Consider the following 15910-nt stretch of genomic DNA (forward strand, 5'->3'; position numbering starts at 1 on the left):
TGATTGAACTGGATTGGAATTATAGACTGATTTGGGGAGAATTGACATTTTAACAATAATCGGTCTTTTTTTAAAGATTTTATTTATTTATTTGACAGAGAGAGCACAAGCAGAGGGAGTGGCAGGCAGAGGGAGAGAGAGAAGCAGGCTACCCACTGAGCTGGGAGCCTGACAGGGGGCTTGATCCTAGGACTCTGGGTTCATGACCTGAGCTGAAGGCAGATGCTTAACTGACTTAGCCACCAGGTGCCCTAATAATTGGTCTTTAAACTCATTTCATATCTCCATTTATTTAGGTTGTCTGTGCTTTATCTAATCAATGTTTTCTAGTTTTCAGGTTATACATATCTTGCAGGTACATTATAATATATACATAGTGCACATATTCTGTTGTCTTTATATCTAAATATTTCATGTTTTCCTGGTGTTTTGTAAATGATACTTTAAAAAGTAAGTCTTTTAATTATTCCTTTTCAAAAAATATTTATTTATTTGAGAGAGAGAGAGACCTCCAAGCAACGGGGGAAGGAACAGAGCTGGAGGGAGAGAGAGAATCTCAAGCCAACTTTTGCTGAGCATGGAGCTAGACACAGGGCTTCACCTCATGACTCTGAGATCATGAGCTGAAATCAAGAGTCAGATGCTTAACTAACTGAGCAACCCAGTTGCCCCACTTGTTCCTTTCATAGAAAGAAATAGAATTGGGACACCAGGGTGGCTCAGTGGCTGAGTACCTGCCTTCGGCCCAGGGTGTGATCCCGGCGTCCTGGGATCAAGTCCTACATGAGGCTCCCTGCAGGGAGCCTGCTTCTCCCTCTGCCTGTGTCTCTGCCTCTCTGTGTGTCTCTTATGAATAAATAAATAAAATCTGAAAAAAAAAAGAAATAGAATTGATTTTTGTATGTTGACACTATATCTTGTGACCTTGCTGAACTCATTAGTTCTAGGAGTTACTTTTGTGGATTCCTAGGGATTTTCTAAGCAAAAAATCATGACTTGGTGAATAGGGACAGCTTTATTTCTTCCCTTTGAATCTGTATTATTTATTTTTATTGACTTTGTGCACTCATCAAGTTCTCTGGCATGATGTGGAATAGGACTGGTGAGCATAGACATCCTTGGGAGGATCTGTAGGAGGAAAATATTCAGTCTTTCACCATTATGCATAAGCTTATCTGTAGGATTATTATTATTTCTTTTGGCATATGCCCTTTATCAGATGTAGGAAATTCCTTTTCATTTGTCACTTGTCAAGAAATTTTATTATGAGTGATTATTGAATTTTGACAGTATTTCTTACATTTGTTGATATGATGAATGAATTACATTGCCTTTTAAATCCACTGGACTTGCATCATGAAAATATATAAAAATGAGTGATAATGCAAATTATAATTACTTTATTTATTGTATGCTAACAATATGCTCAGTACTTCCTGATTGGGAAATGTTGATTCTTTAGGCTACCTGACTCACTTCTGCTTCCATTGAAAGTAAGCCTTCTAAACTTCAAGGATACTATCTGAAGGAAAGCATTTGGGAAGGGAGTAAGGAATTATCATAAGTACATTAAATGGAACATGCCGTGGTAAAATATACAAATCTGCTAGAACGCAGAGAGTAGAGGTAGGTAATTTTAAGTAAGGAGTCTATTTTTAAGTAAGGAGGAAGAGTGGAACTTTTGGGGGTGAACAAGTAGAGATTTGGGCAGAATGGCATGTTCTGAAAAGGCATGAAGACTTAACACCTGTACCCACATTACTTGACCCCTGCATCTATTCCATCTCATATTCTTGAATTATGTACCTCTATAGTAATCCAGTTATCTAGTTCCACAAGAGAGAGTCCAAGAAGAAAGAAATGATGGTAGTGATGAAAATGATGTTGAATTCCAAAGTATAAGTGAAGGGTATTAGGAGTGGTGCTTTGTGCAGGCTAAGTCACCTAGGACTGCCATTGGCTGGAGCAGTGCCTTGATGACCAAACAAAGGGCAGGGGTGGGGCTCTCAGGAAGGCATGTATACAGAGATCATAATCACTGAGATAGACCACTGGGATGTTTCAACATGGCTGAGATCATAGTAAACTTCAGGATTTTAGCATAGATATGGACCAACCAACCACAAACACAGAACAACCAACCATAGGTAGGGAACAGCCAGCCCCCAGTCGGTAAGAACTGACCCCTATTACAGAATAACCATCCACAAGTGGTGAAGAAGGAATGGAAAGGATGACCCCCTATCAATGTAAATCCAGAGAGTGCCACAATGTGGGATGCAACCATGTAGGTAGAGATGTCCACAAAGCTTGTACAGTGAAAAGATCTTCTGAAATAGCTATCACCCATTCAAGAAAGCACAAAAGGTTGAGACAAACAACATTTGTTACCACCTCCTGTGGAAGAGAATGAATCAAAATAGGAGTCAGAATCAGAGCAGAACTGAGAGATGGGGTGGGTGTCCATGGATCAATGTAATAATGTACTTTGTTTAGAGAGGCCCTGGAAATTTATGGATTATCTGTTGCTTCTCCAGAGGAGCCTGTCAAAAAATGGCCAACCACATAGAGACCAGATGTTATACCAACAGGGCACACAGATGGTGACAATTAAAATAAAATCAACAAGATATTAAAAAGAAAAAAAGAGGGCAGCCCAGGTGGCTCAGCGGTTTAGCGCCACCTTCGGCCCAGGTCGTGGTCCTGGAGACCTGGGATCGAGTCCCACATCGGGCTCCCTGCATGGAGCCTGCTTCTCCCTCTGCCTGTGTCTCTACCCCCCCCCCCCCGTGTGTGTGTGTGTGTCTCAATAAATAAATGAAATTTAAAAAAAAAGAAAAGAAAAAAGAAGGGCAACTCTTCTCCTAATCCTTGAGTCTTATATTGAGTCAACACAAATATTTGGAGCACCTTTATATATACCAAGCATTGTGCTAGATACAGGATATACGGCAATGCATAAGACCAATAAGGCTGTCACCCTTTATGGGTCCTCCAGTCTAGAAGGGAAGAGAAACCTAATCAAGGAATAGCACAATGTCTAAAAAAGAACTTTGGTAAGTGGTAACTAGGAAATCTACATGATACAAAGACTTCATTATGGAGGTTAAAGAAGCAGTTCTTGAGAAAAGAGGGGAGGAGAAGAAATCTGGACTTCTACCAGGCTGTGTCCTTTATGGCTGCAGGAGGTAATCATCCCCAGAGAGTTCAACACGAATAGCATACCCAGGAGTTGTGCAATGTGATGATCCTGGAGAAATTGATGATTGAATGGAGATCTATAGATGATTTGGCATGGCATAAGTTAATATCATGAGGGCTTCTTTCTAGGTACAACATGTATGGAGTTCCCACTGCATAGGAGAGCAAACATGGAATGCCGGATGATTTACACAAAGGTTAGTGAGGCCAGAGTACAAGGCAGAAGAATGTGCAAGATAAACCTGGGCAGCCAGGAACAAGAACACTCCTGGCCTAAAAGATTTTTGTGGAGAAATGTATTTTTATCCTAAGAACCATGGGAAGCCAGTGAAGACTTGAGTCAGAAGTAGGGGAAGTCATGATTTAAAAAATTTCTGTGCCGTATATTAAAATAATTTGGGGCTGGGTGGTACATATGAGTAGATAAATTAGAGCCATGTGGAGTGTTTCAGGCATTCATATTGAAGCAGTATATTAATGATGCTGGTAGAACAGAAAATTCAAAGGATTTATGTGTTTTTAGGAGATAATTTAGTTTTGGTTGTATATGGGAGGAGAGGAGAGATTTAAGGATGGCACCTAGTTTTTGTCTTGTGAAAATGGCTGGTTAGTGGTTCCATTCACTAAGAGGAAACTCTGAACATGGACCAGGTATGATTCGGGTTAGGGGCTGTTAACACCCATTCAGTTTCAGGGATGATTACTTTCAAACATCTGAGATACCATGCAGACTGTTGCTTATTAAGGTTTGCATTAAAAAAATTGTTAACCATTTTGACTAGGATGTTGGTAGTGGAACCGGACTAAAGGGTATGAATTCAGAGGATATGTAGAATGCAAATTCAACACAACTTAGATAAATGGATTAAATATTAGGGATAAAGGAGCAGGAAATATCAAGGATGACTCTTCAGTTTCTGACTTCTGCAGTGACAGGGAAAACCCTGATCAGCAATCACTACTTGGATTAAAAGCATAAGGCTTTGGCTGTAGTTTCCCCCATACCATGGAGAAAAGGAAGGTGAATGCAAGAAAGGGTGTAGAAGGCAGAGGAGCTCCGCCATGTGCATATGTGATCAAAATGTGTGTGCACTTTTGCTGTTTTGCAGCATTAATTAGGCCACGAAGGATTCTCAATTGCTCATTAGTTCTTCCCCCACCGCTTTGGTTGCATAAGTAATCATTTCTAAGGCAAGTACTTAAAAACCGAATGTCATCACTTTGCTGGGAGGTGTTTCTATCTATCCTTTCAGCACAGAGACATATACTTCTGGGGCAATTATGTGATCTGAATACATTTCACTGGGTGATATTTTTCTTTGCATTTTCATGGCTGTGGTTCTGCTTTATCAAAAGCAAAAGGAAGATCAGTCATGAAGTTTGGAAATCACATTGACTAAACACCTGTTATAGCTTTTGCTTTCTATGCTAGTGTACCATAAGACTTGAGTTAGCCTCATAAATTTTGCATTACTGGCAATTATATGATGATTCTTCCTTCACAATGAAAATCCACTTGGGTTTGCCATGTAGACCATGGAGATAATTAAAGGAGATTAATCAAAGGCCCCTGTGATTAACAGTTTTTGACATACCCGCAAATCTACTGTAGGCATCAGGTGATGACTGCTGGCATAGATTCTGTCTCCAGGACCGCTACCATTTGAATATTGATGAAAACCAGGTTAAAAAGGATTCTTCGTGAAGGAGCATTTTAAGAAAATCTGTATCTTTAAGTGGAACTTTTAATGGAATGGAGTAATCTTTTTCACCTCCAATACCTTCCACAGATTATCAAGTGACTGGTTTCTTCCTGTGTTCTTTTTTCAAACATGGCCAGGAGTGTCTGCCAAGCTCATGTGATACTTTTCAACAAGTTCTATCAGAAATGTAGGGGAAGGAAGCGAGGCCATTTGCAGGGCTTCCTTCCATAGAGGCAGATGGAACCACTAAGGTGACTTTGTTCTTGCCTCAGTTTGGAGAGTCCCTTTTCTTGGCAGCACTCCACACCTGCAAAGAGCACCTCCTAGAACTTGTGAATCCATTTTCTTAATGTAGTGACTGTTTTATACCTGAATCCTGGGAAATGAATGCTACTTTGGGAGAGATGCCCACAACAGGGAGTGTATAGACAGTGTGTCTGATATCATTGAGTTTTTGAGATGTCCTCTTTGGATTGGGGCCAGTGACTTTCTGAAAATATGTTGGTAAAATGAACATAAGGTATCCATGAGATGTGATTTTGAGGGCATGGCCTGGGTCTCTTTGATTAGGAGCAAGACATTTGGATGAAAGACCAATCCATTCCATTTTCGCCTTTCAGAAAAGGAATTGAGCACATGTGCCAGAGACAGCCTCAATCTCTATGTGGTGTCTACCCTATCTATGGAACTCATCTGTCTCATTCCATTCCATCCCTCTGTTTTATTTCATTCCATAACCTGTCCGTGATCCCTACCTCAAAATTTGTCCTTGTCAAAATATCTTGTGTTCTCTTGTTTTCAGCTGTGGTTTATTGGTCCTGACAATCTTTCTGGAAGACCTACTCTCAGGTCTCCTCTGCCCTATCTCCATCGTTTCTCTTCTGCCATTGTGCTAGTCCATTCCAGTGGGGATTGCCCCTTCCCAAAGCGTGAGGCCAGGAAGGCACTAAAAACTGCCTTTATAAATTAAGTCAGATGAGAAACCCGCATTTAGAATTCAAATAATAAAGAGTACCCGGAAGAAAATGAAAATCCCTCCTTATCCCATGATCCAGAGACAAGCCACTGTTAAGAAACACCTGGTGAACATTCTTCCGTCTAATAGTAGAAACCGAGATAGTTGCAAGTTGAAATGCCCGAGGTTACCCAAACATGCCATTTTATAACTTTCCACCCAAAAGCATTAAAGATCTCTTTCCATGTCAAGATAGGGAGTACAGTCATTTTTCATGGTGGTGAAATGGTGCATTGTGCATTGTAATAGTATTTATTTAATTGGATCGGCTGTTTGAACAAGGCAGGCGTTTGAAGTAGACAAAATGTGTCTTTATTGTCTTAGTCTTCTATTTGCTCCCATCTGCCCTTCTTGTTTTCTTCTTTGTTCTTCCTGTGCCTAGGTCCCTCTTGAGCTAACACACTGAAAAGCCTACTCTACTGGGACTTCCTGTGTCATCAGAGAATCTCTTGTAGTCTGAAGAAGTGGCAAGTCCCACATGTAGGGATTCCTCCTCAGTCCTTCAGATGGGTGGAAGGACAGATTATTCAGCATTCTCTGTCATTTGCCTTTTTTCTTTTCATTGTCAACTTTCCAGAATGACAGATTTTTCTGTAGCTCTTTTCCTAAAAATCACTTCCAATCCCTTTCTCATCCCCCAGGTGAAACTGTATTCTCACAGGCTACTAGTGATTTTCTGATCACCAGATGCAAAGCTCTCTTTTATTCCTTACCTCTATGCGATGTCGCTGGATTAGCCTCTCTTTAGAAGTCTTTCCTTGTAGATTTGTCCTCCTGCATTTCTGATTGTGCATCCTCTGTTCCCTTTGATGGCTTTTCTTTCTGCTTTCTTACCACAGGGAGCCTAGAGACTTTCTGTCTTTGGCCTTTTGTTCTTTTATCTTTACTCTTGCTCTTTTTTTTTTTGTTTTCCCCTTAAACCATGCTCCCTTCAAACTTCTCTGTGTCTGTCAAAGGTTGACACCATGCTTTAAATCACTCAGACCTAAGAATTTGAAGTTCTCTTTGACTGTGCTTTACCCTCCTAATCTACCAGTCCTCACATGCTGGCAGTTATTTCTTCAAAATAACCTGCAGGCTCTTTCATATACTGTAAATTGCTACAACTTCTTTGAAAGGTGCTTAGACACTATCTATTAAAATCTAAAATGCATACATACTTTGACCTAGCTGTTCCAATTCTATGAAAGTATCCAATGGGAATACTCAAGTGTGCCAATATTATGTGAACCACCGTTTGCTTTGAGGCACTGTTTATAATAGGAAGAAAAGAATCTCCCCACAAGCTAACGGGGAACTGGCTAATAGTACATCCATTCCCTGAAATGCAGTTATGAGTAAGGTTGAGGTCAATCTGTGTGGTGACACAGAAAGATGCTCATGCATATTGTTAAGCTAAAATCATGTTTTCACTCAAAGCATCTTAGTTTTGTATATGTACCCATACAGAGACACATACACCCACATTCATGTTACATGTGTAAAAAAGCTGTTATGCACCAAATGGTTAAAATGGCCACCCATTGGAAGAGGGATTTGGAGGGAGCATGGGGTCTGCCCTTACTTTGTAATGCATATACTTATAAACTGTTTAGATGCCTTAAAATATTCATATTTTATAATGCTTCAAAATCTTTTCTGTATTATTTTTGTTATCCAAACTTAAATCTGCATCACCCACCATAGTCTGCGAAAGGCCTCCCGCTAGCTCCAACTGATTTACTAGACCTCTGACCTTGGACTTTGAGAACTTCTTTGAAATGAGGAGAATGGCTATCCAGGCTATCTCCCAGTCTTGAGATTCAGAGGAAATTGTGCCTATGCATGGGCTTTGAAAAACCTGTGAACCCGATGTTAACACAAGGCATCATCCCTGTCCCCTAACTGGTGGCATCTCCTGGGGTCTAAAGACGAGGAGGACCTTCGAGGTAACTTTGAAACACTGGAACAGCTAAGTCCTGCAAGGAGGTTCTTCAGCTTTAATAAATGAACCTTTCCAAACTGACGTTAACATTCAAATCACCTTTGCTTTTCACAAGATTGGCTGGGAGAGCAGCCTCCTAAAGCAATTCATCTTTGCAATGATAAACAATGCAAGCAGCTTGCTAGAGCTCTGCCATTAGACTCACACTTATTTGGAAGCCTAATTGGCACTATTAACATTCCAAGGACAAGGGAGCCTATATAATAATGTGGGCACAGAGCTAGAAATGTTTTCTAAATATTTACATCAATTTCCCTTTAAATTTGCTGCTTTAATAAAAGCATATGGTCTGCCTAATGAAAAATCTCATTACTTGCATTGAGCTGTAGCAAAGGAATTGCAGATAGTATGTATGCGGTACAGGTGTGAAACGTGTTTACTGTTGCCCTCATTGCTTATTGTGTCTATGAAGACGTCAAAACATTTGTATTGGTATTATTCTTCACTTGCTATGAAGACAAATTGAAGAATTAACTGAGAGATTTGTGATGCTGCCATAGTCTAGTGCTCCTGTTATTTGAGTCCTTGGACAACATTGTCACAAGTTCTGTTTCTGTGTGGCCGCTGCACATTTATCAGACTATGTGGTAGGTGTGGCTATTACTGCAGGTGCCCGAAAGTGTGAACCAGAAGTCAAACATTGGCCTCAAAAATATATCTAGTTCTGGCAGCTGCTGCCACTCCCACTCTTTGGGCCACAAATGAGAAGAGGTAAGGGCATTCAACAAATGTCCCCACACACACACACACTAGAAATCAGGAAGTAATAATTGCTGTGGGTACACAGGAGTGGACAAAGCCCTGTAGAACCTTACAGTCTACCAGATGGGTGTTCCTGTCCAGGGAACTTGATAATGTTGGTTGTGGTTGGCAGTGAAACTTAGGAGACAGAGAGGTCCATAGTGCTTTCCTTGCCAACATGGCAAGTTCTAGGCGGTGATGATTAAATAAGGTTAGGGATTGTAGGATATAGAGTTTATATTTATGGGCCAGCCACATGCTTTTTTAAAGTTGACAACACTGGTGCTATGCCAAACTTGTATGTATGTAACAATACGTTGCACTATGTTTTGCTGCTAGTGATGTGGGAGAGAGGTATGTTTTCTTAAGATAGGCTTCATGTTTCCCTTGGATTGAGTTCAGAAATAATTCACATTTTATGAGCAAAACACATATTTTATGTGGTAGATATCTTAGTCTATTTGGGCTACTATAACAAAAATACCACAGAATGGGTGTTTTTAAACAGCAGAAATTTATTTCTCACAGTTTTGAAGGCTAGAAAGTCCAAGATCAAGGGAATGGCAGATTCAATGTCCTGTGTGGGCCTGCTGCTGCTTCCTGTGGTGGTGCTGTGTCCTTACATGGTGCCAATGGAGAGAGAATGCTCAAAGGGTCTTTATTTGAAAGTCGTTAATCTCATTCCTGAGGGCTTCACCCTCATGGCCTAACCACTTCCCTAAGGGCCTATCTCCAAATACCATAAACTTAGGTTTTAAAATGAATATTGGAAAGACACAAACATTCAGTCTATATAAGTAGGATACTGCTTTATATCATTTATTGATATGATCTGTAACATTCATCAGTGTGAATCTATTTATTTATTTATTTATTTATTTATTATTTTTACAGGTTGGAAGTAGAAGTAATGTTAATTTTTTTAAATTTTTTTATTGGAGTACAATTTGCCAACATATAGCATAACACCCAGTGCTCATCCTGCCAAGTGCCCCCCTTAGTGCCCATCACCCAGTCACCCCAACCCTGCCCACCTCCCTTTCCATTACCCCTTGTTCATTTCCCAGAGTTAGGTGTCTCTCATATTTTGTCACCCTCACTGATATTTTCAGTCATTTTCTCTCCTTTCCCCTTTATTCCCTTTCACTATTTTTTATTTAAATTCAATTTGCTAACAAATAGTATAACACCCACTGCTCTTTCCAACAAGTGCCCTCCATAGTGCCCATCATCCTATTCCCCCACCCACCTCCCCTTCTGCAACCCTTTGTTTCACAGTAACTCCTCAAATTAATTGGGAATTTCATTCCTGGGTTTTGGCAGTACAATTCAACCGGGCTTCATTGTTCCCTGCTATGTGCTGCAGGCACTATTCTAGACACTGGCCAGTATTACAAAGATGCGTAAGAAATAATCTTGTTTTCTTTTAGATACAGCAGCTAAAGCAGTAGGCTAAGTGTCCTGTGTGATCCTAAAGTCCAGGATGCACTCTCACATTATTCTTACGTCAACAAGAGAGGAAATACCAGTATTCTGGAAAGAAAGTGGTAGGTCAAAAGCAGTTGGAAGACGCAAAGGGCTGGTAGAGAAGTTGGTGTAACCATGGCCCATTGATGACTAGTGACTTATTGAGCAATCCTTGGAAGTTGAACATTGAACCATTCAAAATAAGATCTTCAACTGATGTTGTTGCTTTATGTATTATAGTATAAAAAGGCAAAACTTATTTCTACCCTGCTTAAGAAAGTCAAGTAACTTATAATGACCCAAGGATACATATTATGAAAAACAGTAACAGAATTAATGAAGTAGCAGTTTTAAAGCAGCTGATTTATATTTATCACCTTATTATTTCACAGAGAGACATCAATAATCTTTTAAAATAACACCTAGGGAATGACAGAGTTACCAAAGTTGGATCCAACAAATGCCTTATTGTAAGGTTGTAGATGATGAGTTCTACAGCAATAAAATGTCAAGGTGCCCGTGGGCATTGATGAGTTTCTGGGTGATTACACCATGAAACCATATTTCAAAATGTCACCTTTCTTGGCATATAGTTGAGTAGTTTGCAAAGCATGTTCAGTGTCCTGGATGGAGGCCACCAGCTCATGGTTTGTGTGGGGGCCACACAGTGACAAACTGTCAGCTTCTAACCTATTAGACCAAGGCCACAGAAAGAAATCTTTTAAACACTTGCTCTTACCAGAGGATCGTGAAAGTCTAAAGCAGCTTTACTAATTAGAGAGCATCCTGTTGATTCATTCTGAAAGGTAGCTTATTAAAGCCACTTAATTTTTTGCTTATTTAGGTGGTTCTGTCCATAATTGTGGAATGCTGGCAAGAATAGAGATACCTCAGTGACCCTCAGTCAGTGTACAGAATGTATAGAAGGTGTAAAATTAGAGGCTTCTGTTAGGAATTTAGTAGGTAAATTGTTCCAGAATTTCTGGGAAAGTGGTTTGGAGTTTCAGATTTACAAACCTAAGAACAGTATGCAAGTATAAAAATGATGTCTATAAGGAATTGAAGATACCATGGAGAAATGCTTAGAATAAATGAAGAAAAGCGGACAGCAGGGATCCCTGGGTGGCGCAGCGGTTTAGCGCCTGCCTTTGGCCCAGGGCGCGATCCTGGAGACCCGGGATCGAATCCCACGTCGGGCTCCCGGTGCATGGAGCCTGCTTCTCCCTCTGCCTGTGTCTCTGCCTCTCTCTCTCTGTGTGACTATCATACATAAATAAAAATTAAAAAAAAAAAAAGCAGACAGCAGAAATGTATATTTAGTACTCTCTCCACTATGTGGAATTAAGGGACCAAAAATGTAAAGGAAGTATGTGAAATGTGTTTACAGTGTGTTTCTGTAGGAAGGTTTTGGGATTATGGGTGGTTGTTGTTTTCCTTTGCCATATTTTATGTCCTTTCCAAATACTTCTTCATGAATATGTGGGTTAAACATGATATGACTACATAATACTTTTTTAAGATTTTATTTATTTCTTCATGAGAGACACAGAGGGAGAGACAGAGACATAAGCAGAAGGAGAAGCAGGCTCCCTCCCAGGAACCTGATGCAGGACTCGATCCCAGGACCCTGGGATCACGACCTGAGCTAAAGTGAGATGCTCAACCACTGAGCCACTCATGTGCCCCACACATGATACTTTTTATTAGAATAAAGCAATATGGACGAAGCACAAGAAACAAAATAGAAGTCATCCCTAACCCTCCCCCATGGCTTTTCATATTTTTAAATTTTGTATATAAACTTGCAGTTTCCGGCAACCTTACTATTTTTTAAAGTTTGATTATAGCATTAAATATAATTTGGCTCCTTTGTTTCATCTGCTGTGGTGTATTCTATTTCGTGACTTGAGCACACTTTATTTACCTGTTGTCTTGCTCATGGACATTATTTCTAATCTTCCAACGTTATGAATAATGCAGTGAATATTCTTGTGCCTTTCTCCTCATTTGTGTATATATGTGATAGTTTCTCTAGGCAGTAATCAAGAAATTACACATCATGGGCCAAATCTGGCTTGTTGCCTGCTTTTGTAAATAAAACTCCATTGGAACACTGCTACGCCCACTTGTTTGTGTGTTGCCCATAGCTGCTTTCATGCCATAATGACAGAGTTGAGTACTTGCCACAGAGATGGTATGGACTTCAAAATCTAAAATATTTACTGCCTGGCTCGGATTCAGAAAAATTGGTGACCCCTAATTGGGGGTCTTACCTAGGTATGAATGGTTGTTTCATGCAAAGTACACATCTGACAACTTGAGAGGTTATAGCTGAGTTACTCTGTAATTCAGTTGTGCAAAATGATCCTTTTTCACCGTTGTGTATGATTTCCTGTGGACTTCATTTTTTTAAAAAAAAGATTTTGTTTATTTTAGAGGAAGGCAGAGAGAGAAAGCAGGAGCGGTGGGGAAGGGCAGAGGGAGAGGGAGAAGCAGGCTCCCCACTGAGCAGGGAGTCCAAAGTGGGGCTGGATTGCAGTACCCTGAGACCGTGACCTGAGCTGAAGGCAGACACTTAACTTACTGAGCCACAGGCGCCCATGAGACCTCCAATTTTGCCAATATTTGTCAATGTAAAACTTAAAAAATTTTCCCCTGGTTTTGGATGATACCTTGATCTCTTGTTATGTTAAATGGCATTTCCGTGATTGCTAGTAGGGTTAGGCAACTTTTCAAATGTTTATCAAGCTCTTTTTTAAATTTGTGAATTACCTGTTAATAGCCTTTGCCCATTTTTCTATTGGGCTTCCTGGGTTTTCTTAGGATTATTTCTTTATATAATTTTCTATTTTTTATTTTTTAAAGATTTTATTTATTTATGATAGAGAGGCAGAGACACAGGCAGAGGGAGAAGCAGGCTCCATGCAGGGAGCCCGAAGTGGGACTTGATCCCGGGACTCCAGGATCACGCCCTGGGCCAAAGGCAGGTGCTAAACTGCTGAGCCACCCAGGGATCCCCTATATAATTTTTTAAAGATTTTATTATTTTTTAAGTAATCTCTCCACCCAATGTGGGGCTCAAACTTACAACCCCAAGATCAGGAGTCACATGCTCCACAGACTGAGCCAGCCAGGCACCCATCTTTATATAATCTCGATGCTAATCCGGTGTTTATGGTTTTTTTTTGGTTATTTATTAGTATAGAAATCTATTCCTTTTAATGGAGTCAGATTTGGCAGTTTCTATTATGGTATGTGCTCGTTTACTGATGTAGGAAAGATGTTATGGTTCGAAGCTGACAACCAAGAAAGAATTCTTGAGACCTTTTTGGTGCAAAGAAGTAGTTTTATTAAGGCACAGGGAAAAGACCTGTGGTTGGGCAGAAAGAGCTGTACAGGTATCATGAGGAGTGGCCTGTTACATACTTTCAAGTTGAGAGGGGGTTAGGGATAGCTTAAGTCTCTGAGGTATTTAGGAAGCAAGGTTTCCAGGACCTTGAAGGGGCTAGCTCTCGTTGGGAAAAGGTCATTTATTACCATCTAATAAAATCTGAGTCATGAGGCCCTTCAGATGTATATCAGTGGGTCATATGTGTGTGGGATGATTGCCAACACATATCTTGGGGGGGGGTAGCCATAAGGCAAGTTTTCAAAGGAATTTTTATATGTTAAAGTAGACTTACAGAGTCCTGGAGGTCGAGCTAAGATTGCCTGTTGCCCTTAGCGAAGTATTAACATCAAGGCAGTTGAGTTCCTTGAGGAATGTCACCCTGCCTGTTTCGAGGACTTGTCAGTGGGCTGCAGGTAGGAAGGAAATTTAATAATTTCTCTTCTGCCTTTGTTTCCCACATCATTTACTGTCTATTTTGAAAATTTTTCCCATCCTGAACTTATTTTTCTGCTTTCAGGACTTTCAAATTTTGCTTCTCATACTTATATTCTTAATCTACCTTTAGTTTATTTTTGTGGTGTGCCATGAATCTTTACCTGCTTTTCCACATAGGTCATGAGTACCTTACCTTGTCCATAGAGAGATCTATATAATCATTTTAATGACTGCATAATTGTCTATCATAATTTATTCAATTAATCTCCTTTTATTTTATATTTTGGCTAGATTTTCCCTTTATAAATAATGCCAAGGTGCACGTTCTTCTTTTTAAAGATTTTATTTATTCCTGAGAGACACAGAGAGGGAGGCAGAGACATAGGCAGAGGGAAAGGGAGAAGGAGAAGCAGGCTCCCCATGGGAGCCTGACTCAGGACTCGATCCCAGGACCCAAGATCACGACTTGAGCCAAAGTCAGATGCTCAAACACTGAGCCACCCAGGTGCCCTCCCCCTTTTTTTTAAGATTTTGTTTATTTTTTTGACAGAGTGTGTGGGAGCACAGAGGGGGAACAGCAGAGGGAGAGGGAGAAGCAGGCTCCCCACTGAGCAGGGAGCCTGATGTGGGGCTGAGTCCCAGGACCCTGGGATCATGACCTGAGCTGAAGGCAGATGCATAACTGACCCATGCACTCCAGTGAATGTTCCTTTAAAATGAATGCATTTGCCATCAGAAAAGCAGAGAAAGCACAAATAGGGACACTTTGAAAGATACCAACGACCTTCAAAGTATTTCTACATTCAGAGTTCATGAATTCAACGAGCATTTTAAAGTACATCCTATGAGCCAGGAACCATAACCATATCTGGGTGCTAAAGATATATGGTATTTATGGTAGATTGTCCCTCAGCATCCACTCCAACTTCTTTCTGGTATGCTTTTCTGTATTGTCGAGGTTTGAAAATTAAAAGCCTGTGTCTCCTGAAGTCTCCTTGTAGCTAGAGTTCTGCTCATATTCATCAAATAGGTGCATTCCCATGGGATCTAGGGCCAGTAATGAGGTGGTGGCCATCTGGCTGTCTTAGCAGTTGCCCTGAGTACAGCTGTGAAGAGTGAGGGCATTTCTGATGCAGCCTTCTGGGATCTATTCACTAGCTTTGTGGGGGCCAGAGGCAGGATGTTGGTGGCTGTGCAGCTCAGTCTGGATTATACACATAGCAGTGTGTTCTGTACCTCAGTGGTCAGAGAAACAGCCCCCTTGATTCTCCACGTTTCGGAGGGGCCAGACAGACGTTTCTGGGAGCCATTCGTCAAGACCCAGTCCAGAGCCTGCTCCTCTGTCACTTCCAGCAATCTCATGAGTATCTAATCCTTTGTGTTATATTGCTTTCTGATTAAAAATTCTGGCGCGGGGGCACCTGGGTGTCTCAGTGGCTGAGTGTCTGCCTTCAGTTTAGGTGGTAATCCCAGGGTCCTGGGATTGAGTCCCATATTGGGCTCCCTGCAGGGAGCCTGCTTCTCCCTCTTTCTATGTCTCTGTGTTTCTTCCTCTCTTTGTGTTTCTCATAAACAAACAAACAAACCTTAAAACAAAAATTCTGGTGTGGTTTCTCTTTCCTGCCACTGAGTCCTGTCTTCTACAACTATCTGAAGGAGACAGAATGTAAGCAAGTAATTCCCATAGAGTTTGCCACATGCCAATCCACCTATGTATGTGCTAGGTGCTGTGGGATCACAGAGAAAGGACTATTTTTGTCCACCAGCTTGAAGAAAAAATTCACCTAGGAGGTGACTTTTTGGCTGAGAGAGGGTAATATGGGTAGAGAAAACAGCCTGAGAACGTCCAGAGACATGTGAGCCTGACACAAATAATTTGGTGTGGCTGATCTTGGGGCATGTGTAGTATAAAGAACTTTTGCCAGTTGTATCTGGGGAAGCTTGGAAAGGCTTAAAAATGTAGCCCAGGAGAT

At 40.8% G+C, this 15910-nt stretch overlaps 1 long non-coding RNA gene across 1 annotated transcript in view; it reads left to right on the top strand.

The window, feature by feature from the left end:
• The first annotated feature begins 2052 nt into the window (after positions 1–2052).
• Positions 2053–15910, top strand: part of LOC144308005 (uncharacterized) — a 38361-nt gene continuing 24503 nt past the window's right edge. Inside the window, exons 1-2 of the long non-coding RNA XR_013374652.1 lie at positions 2053–2172; positions 3331–3398. This is a non-coding gene — a long non-coding RNA (uncharacterized LOC144308005). The remainder of the gene's footprint in view (positions 2173–3330; positions 3399–15910) is intronic.

This window comes from Canis aureus, chromosome X (genome assembly GCF_053574225.1).
Source record: "Canis aureus isolate CA01 chromosome X, VMU_Caureus_v.1.0, whole genome shotgun sequence".
Classification (NCBI taxonomy): domain Eukaryota; kingdom Metazoa; phylum Chordata; class Mammalia; order Carnivora; family Canidae; genus Canis; species Canis aureus.